We start from the raw sequence: 6,110 nt of genomic DNA, 5'->3' as shown, positions 1-6,110 counted from the left end.
GTTCAGCAGCTCTGACGATGTGGAGATAAATGCCTGAAGGGGCTCATGAGCAGCAGTGAAGACACCAAAGTTCCTTCTGCCTACAAAGCTGGCAGAGTCTTGGGAGATCTGTTACATGTTGCTGCATCGTGACCCAGACAAGCATAAAGAGCATTGCTGTGGCACAGAACCGTCATCGGCTGCACCTTCTCAGAGCCCTTCATTCCACCCACCATTGCTAGGTTTCCCTATCGAAATGGGTATCTTCCGTCACCTGCTCTAGCTTTGCCATATCAAGTATGAAAAGCTAATATTTGTGTTCTTTTAAAACATTTTTAGTCATTCAGGAGAAAATATGTTGTCATAACATCCACACCATACGTGTGCACGGGGATTTAAGGTGCTGCCGTTGCTGGGGATGGCTCGTGCTCTTGCACACAGCTCTGTGTCATCTGTCCTTGCACTGTCCCCGCTCGCAGCAGCGTTGGGCTGGCACCCGGCCCTGCTTTGCATGCACAACTGCACCGCCCGCCATCAGTCACTGTTAGCCTTCCCCTTTATTCCCCCCATGTGAATTATACATGGGGACATGTAGGAGAAAGAAGGAGCAGGAACAAAAGGAGCCTTTCTGCTCTTATTGAAGCTTTCTGAAAAACCCTATCCATAACCTGGAACAAGCCATTAGGGTAAAGAAGTTGGCCATAAACAAGAAAAACTGGCTCTTCCTCATCTCTTAATGCCTTTCTTGGCAGTGGCCGAGTTTCCACAATATTGGTGCTGTTTGCTCCCTCCATGTGTATCTTCTCCATCAGCTCTGGGATTATGGGCTGCAGCCGCTGCCTTGGCCTGTCTTTGGGCAGGTGTTTGCCTGGGCTCCAGCTGCCGCTTGGATTTGCTGATCTCACCCAGAAGTTCCCCCCAGACTGTGCTGTCTCCACGGAGCCACGTGCCCAGAGGATGATTTCTGAGCTGGAGGCTCAGCCCCCCAAAAATGGATGTTGGGCAAATGGGGAGGTTTTGCATTTGCAAATGGGTAAAGCAGGGTTTGATGCAGACAACTGGAAGATACAACTGGAAAATATACAGAGAAAAAAGTATGAGCTAAGGTGACTTTTGGCCAAGTAGTGGAAGATGATTAGCCCTGAGTTAGAACAATACTTGAACCGAAACGGAGATTCCCTTTGTATTAAGATGATCTCTCACAAGGACAAGAAATGAATCAGGCGGTGCTAGGACAGCACCAAGATAGGAGCTCGCTCCCCATTCCCACGGCAGTATTGATGAGGCGGTGTTGGAGCAGTCTGGAAGATGGAGAGGCTGCCTGAAAGGGTTTCCTTTTGTCAGTAATTAACTTCTGTTACCTGCATGCTCTAAACTTCCTTCCAGCTCTTGTGTTTGTGCCTGGAAGGCGCTTGTAGGTATTTTTTCCATAGCTTCATCTACATGAATCTGTTAGTCTGTGAGTATAGCCCAGATTACTGTATGTGACGGATATAACGTGATGAATGATGAACAGGGTGGGGTTCTATCTATGTACTCATTGATTAGACAGGGAAATAGGATTGACCCGAGCAGCACTACAATACAGTTCTGTTTCCAATATAAAATCTCAAAATCATACTGCATACAGGCAGGGAAGGGTGGCTGTGTGACAGAGATGAAGCTGCCATCTTAAAAAGATTTGAAATCACTTCAGAACTGTGTCTCGCAGAACAATTCTGTTCTCTGCGAGAAGGGGCAGCTCCAGTGTGGGAAACACCAGCAGCGAGGGACTCAGGGGCAAACGCCCGTGCGACGCATAGGCTGTCCGGTCTCATGCACCCTGCAGGACTTTTGCGGGCGAGGAGGTGGCTGCTTTAAAAACACACATGTATTTTTGAAGGGTCTCACCTTGGGTTAGGATCCAGCCCAGGGGGAGACACAAGATAGCTGGGATCCAGCAAAAGGTTCCACAGTGATCCCACCCCAGCGCCGGCTGTTGAGGTAGTTTTTTTTCAGTTTGTTGTTTTCAGTACCTGGTTTGTTCCTCCTTTTCTGTGCAGACGCGGTGACTTGGGGAGCATCACAGCAAGGAAGGGGCTTCACCCCTGCAATTCCTGCAGTTCCTCTCGCTGCCATTGCAAGAATGAAACGTTAACGTCTGCTGCTTAGCTTTATCGTTGCTTATCTTACAGATAAGCAGTGAATAATGAGATTTATGGTCGTGGCTTTGGATTAGAATTGGTGGGTCACTTGGAGGGCAAGCGGAGATGGCGTTTCATGATTTTGATGGTCTCAAACCACCTCTCCTCCCTCCCCATCCTTTTTCATCTGTGTTCCTGGTGACTGAGAAGCAAAAGAATTCCACACCCTCCCTCATGCACTTTGGGTGGTTTTCTCAGTCTTGCCTGTTCCACAGGCTATAATCAAAGTTTTGTTTGCGTTGCCTGAGGGGTATGTGCAGAGCGTGTCAAAGAGGAGTTCAGGAGCCACATGGCTGGTCTGGGCGGGAGGAGCTGAGGTGGACAGGCACAGAGGACAGCTCTGTTAATGATGAAAATGTCATGCCTCTGCCCTGAACTCTTCTGGAGTCTTCTTGTTTAGATTTAAAGAGTTGGACATCACTATTGCTTTTCTGAAAGGATTGTGCAGGCGTGTCCCAGGCTGCCCAGGGCAGTGGTGGAGTCCCCATCCCTGGAGGGGTTTCACAGCTGCGTGGAGGTGCTGCTGAGGGACAGGAGTCAGTGGGGACCTGGCAATGCTGGGCGAACTGGGGGACTCGAGGAGCTGAAAGGGCTTTTCCAACCCAAATGATTCTGAGATTCTGTGAGATGAGACTGTTGCACAGGCTTCTGGTTAATACAGACAAGGTGACACAAGCTCAGCCTGTGCAGGAATTCATGTAGCTTTTAGCCCTCTGGGTTTTTTGGTCCCAAACACTAAGAGGAAGGTGTTGGTCTCTCCGAAGATAACGATGATGTTCTCTGTTTGTGAGGTCATCCCATCCAAAACAGGCTGCGGGAGATGGTCAGTGACAGTGCAGGGATAAAATTCTGCCAGGAAAACAGTCTGACCTTTTACAGACTGAACTTGAGAGAGAAGAGGGATGAAGGGGCTTCAGAGACGCTTGCGATGAGAGAAGCAAAGGCGATAACGGGTAAAGATGTTAAAGTCAAGTCAGTGGAGTAGGAAGATGGGTCGATGGGAGGCAGCACACGAGCAACCTCAGCATGTGTGGTGCAACTGGGGAAGCAAGGGTTAAAACGCAGGAGGGGGAAGTCTCATTTGTCCCTTTTGTCTGAGAAGGAGTCTCTGAAGAGCCACAGAAAAGCTGGGGGAGGACTGGGAACAGCACTGGGAACAGCACTGGGAAGGCACGTGTCAGAATGGCCATTGTCCAGAAGGAAGAGCCTTGGCCAGGGACGGCTGCCACTAAGGAACAGGCGGTATGGGCAGGGTGGAGGTGACATTTCTCACCAAGAGATGGGCAAAAGTTCAAGAGAGCAATGAGGGGGGCAGAAGTTACATGTGCTGGTGGTCTGAAAGCCGTGGGGCACGGCAGACTTGGCAAACAGAAGGAAAACTCAGCAGAGAGGAAGAAAAGAGGGATGTGGTGGGCACCTGGTGAGATCGACAGCCCCATTGCTAATGGAGGAGGGTGAAATGAGGGCAGCGGGGCAGCTGCGACCAAGTTCAGCCATCCGCAGCCCAGGAGCCCTGGTCCGCATCCGAGCTGCCCCGTCAGTGGGGATTTGGAGCCAGGTGTCCGCAGGAGTTTTTGAAGGGTGAGCTGCATCGTGCCTGGGCTCCGTAATGAGCTTTAATGTCTTAATCAGGGCTTGTTTGCACTCTGGTGACTTTTACTCCTTTCGATAAAGCAGTTATCTAAAAACTGGCAGAGCCTGGGCAGCCTTGACTTTCACAAGGTGCCTCGTCCGATACTGAAATACACCACCAATAATTTTACCTGGCTTAAAAAAAATACAAACAACAAAAAAACAAAGCCTATCTCTGCAGCCAGTGTAGTACAGGGTTTAAATTTGCTGGTGATTTTCTTTGTAAACTGCTCAGCAGGGCATTACTCAGGCGGCGGCATCGAGGGACTTGTATAACACGTGTTCTCAATTTTGGACCCTTTCTGCTGGGAATTTTCCGTTGTGCAATTGCATTAAATCTGAGGCGGCTGACAAGAGCACGATGGTTTCTAGCTCCACACAAGGTTAAATGACTGAAATAAAAACAGATGGAAAAGAAAACAAAGCAGAAGGAGTTTGCTTTCGCGTGCCACGGCAGGCGGTAGCGTGAGGTCAGGGACTCCATGACAGCCCGGCCACCCGTCAGGGACCGTGAAACCACCAACCCTTCCTCAGTCACTCTGGAAATGGTCTGCTCTCGCAGGCGCTCGTTCTCTTTCCTTCTCGCAGCTGGTATAACCAAGAAGGCTGTGTTCACAGTTACCATTTTTGTATAAATTGTGGTAATAATGACTATATGCTGAAGCATTTTACCTCCTAAACGCCTGGGCTGTAGGTGTTACCTGCGGTATTTTCCTTACCAGGAAATGTATGATTTCTGCTATGGGCTGTAGGGAGAAGACCTGCTGGGTGGCGGGAAGGGGAGGGCGATCTGCAGAGCAGCGGGGTGCTCTGGCAGCCAGGAGAGTTGCCCCACTTGCAAATGCAAACGTCAGGCCAAGACAGCAGCTTCGGGTGAAGCCGGAGCTCGTCTCTGCTCTGCTGTGCCCTGCAGAGAGAGCCATCGGCTGGGTGGTGGGTCATGGAGGTTTGCGGCCTCATGTGCAGCGCGTGGGTCTCTGTCCTGCAGCACACCAAGACCCTCCTGGTGGGGTTTTGGGCTCTGTGTCCCGGGCTTTCATGTTTGCCCCCATTTTACAGCTCAGAGATTTTGTTTTCAGCCCAAATTGCAAATTGTTCCTCTTCTTTCTGAGGTTCAGAGGAAATATCAGACCAACTTCAGCGGGTTGGTACCAGGTCTCTTGCAGCATGTCAGCACGATGCTGCTCGAGAGTTGGTTAAGGGAAGTTTCATAAATCAAAGCAAGGGAAGGTGCCCTTTATTGCTGTCATTTCCGTTCTGAAGAAGAGCTTTATGCACGTGCAGAGTTAACAGCTTTCGTTCCGGTAGGGAATGAGGTGACTGTGAACACTAAATCCCGTTTTGTTCCGCTGACGTGACCAGCTGCACCCCACTACAGCAGTTTGTACCTCCTCCTTATTTGGTGGTTTGGGCAGCGGTGTTTTCATTACCAAATCCTTGGGCTTAGAGAGGGTCAGTTCACCAGGGCGCTAAAGCATCCCAACAGGGCGCTAAAGCATCCCGCCTGCTTCATGCCCTCCAAGGCCTCTGGCCAGTCTTCAGAGGAGATGGGCCTTGAGCAGGTCCTTCTGCTGGTCCTGGGCTGATCCTGGAGGACAGGTTCCTCTGCACCTCCTGTCGCTAGATGAGCCGTTCAGTTGTGCAGTTAGCAGAGAGGTTTAGCAGCAGGGGGAAACTCTATGTGCTTAGGTCGGCACTGTGGCAGTTGATTGGAAAACATTTTATATATATATATATATATGTGCCTGTCTTGTGAAAAAATAGCTCTAGTTCAGAGCTGTGCAAGACAGAGCAGGTTAAAAATAAATCTTTGGAACACGGTGCATCTAAACACAAATTGTTTATTACTGGTATTTTATTTATACTGGTCCTGGGAGAGTCAACTACTGACGTGGGAACAGCAAAACACAGTTTTCAGTTCTGGCTTTGGCCAGCGACCCAACAAGCAGCAACTCTGAGAATTTAGCTTTAAAACCGCAGAATATAGACTTAACCCTAATAAAGCTCCCCAGGAGCAAACCCAGGGGTCAGGATGCCCATTAAAAGGTACAAGCAGAGAGGGGTTGCACTGTAAACCTGCTGTCGGTTGAGTTTCATTGATGGATGTGGCAATCAATGACCAATGAAATTACATGTATTCGAAGGTTAAACTCATTAAAAATGTTAAATCTTTTCTTCTTTTCAATAGAAAAATAAAAATAATGACAGCAGTTGTCGAGGGGCTGAGGGGAGAGAGCTCTGCCTTACCCACGCACGGTCCAGCGCTGCAGTTTCAGTTCACAGAAGCTGTATAGATATATACATAGATATATTTAT

At 49.3% G+C, this 6,110-nt stretch overlaps 1 protein-coding gene across 1 annotated transcript in view; it reads left to right on the top strand.

The window, feature by feature from the left end:
- Positions 1–6,110, top strand: part of PPM1L (protein phosphatase, Mg2+/Mn2+ dependent, 1L) — a 79,975-nt gene that overhangs the window by 70,076 nt on the left and 3,789 nt on the right. The gene's annotated exons all lie outside the window — the stretch shown is intronic.

This window comes from Buceros rhinoceros, unplaced genomic scaffold (assembly GCF_000710305.1).
Source record: "Buceros rhinoceros silvestris isolate BGI_N320 unplaced genomic scaffold, ASM71030v1 scaffold17450, whole genome shotgun sequence".
Taxonomy (NCBI): Eukaryota; Metazoa; Chordata; class Aves; order Bucerotiformes; family Bucerotidae; genus Buceros; species Buceros rhinoceros.
The sequence above is the reverse complement of the archived record's forward strand: the minus strand, read 5'-3'. Positions and strand labels throughout refer to the sequence as shown.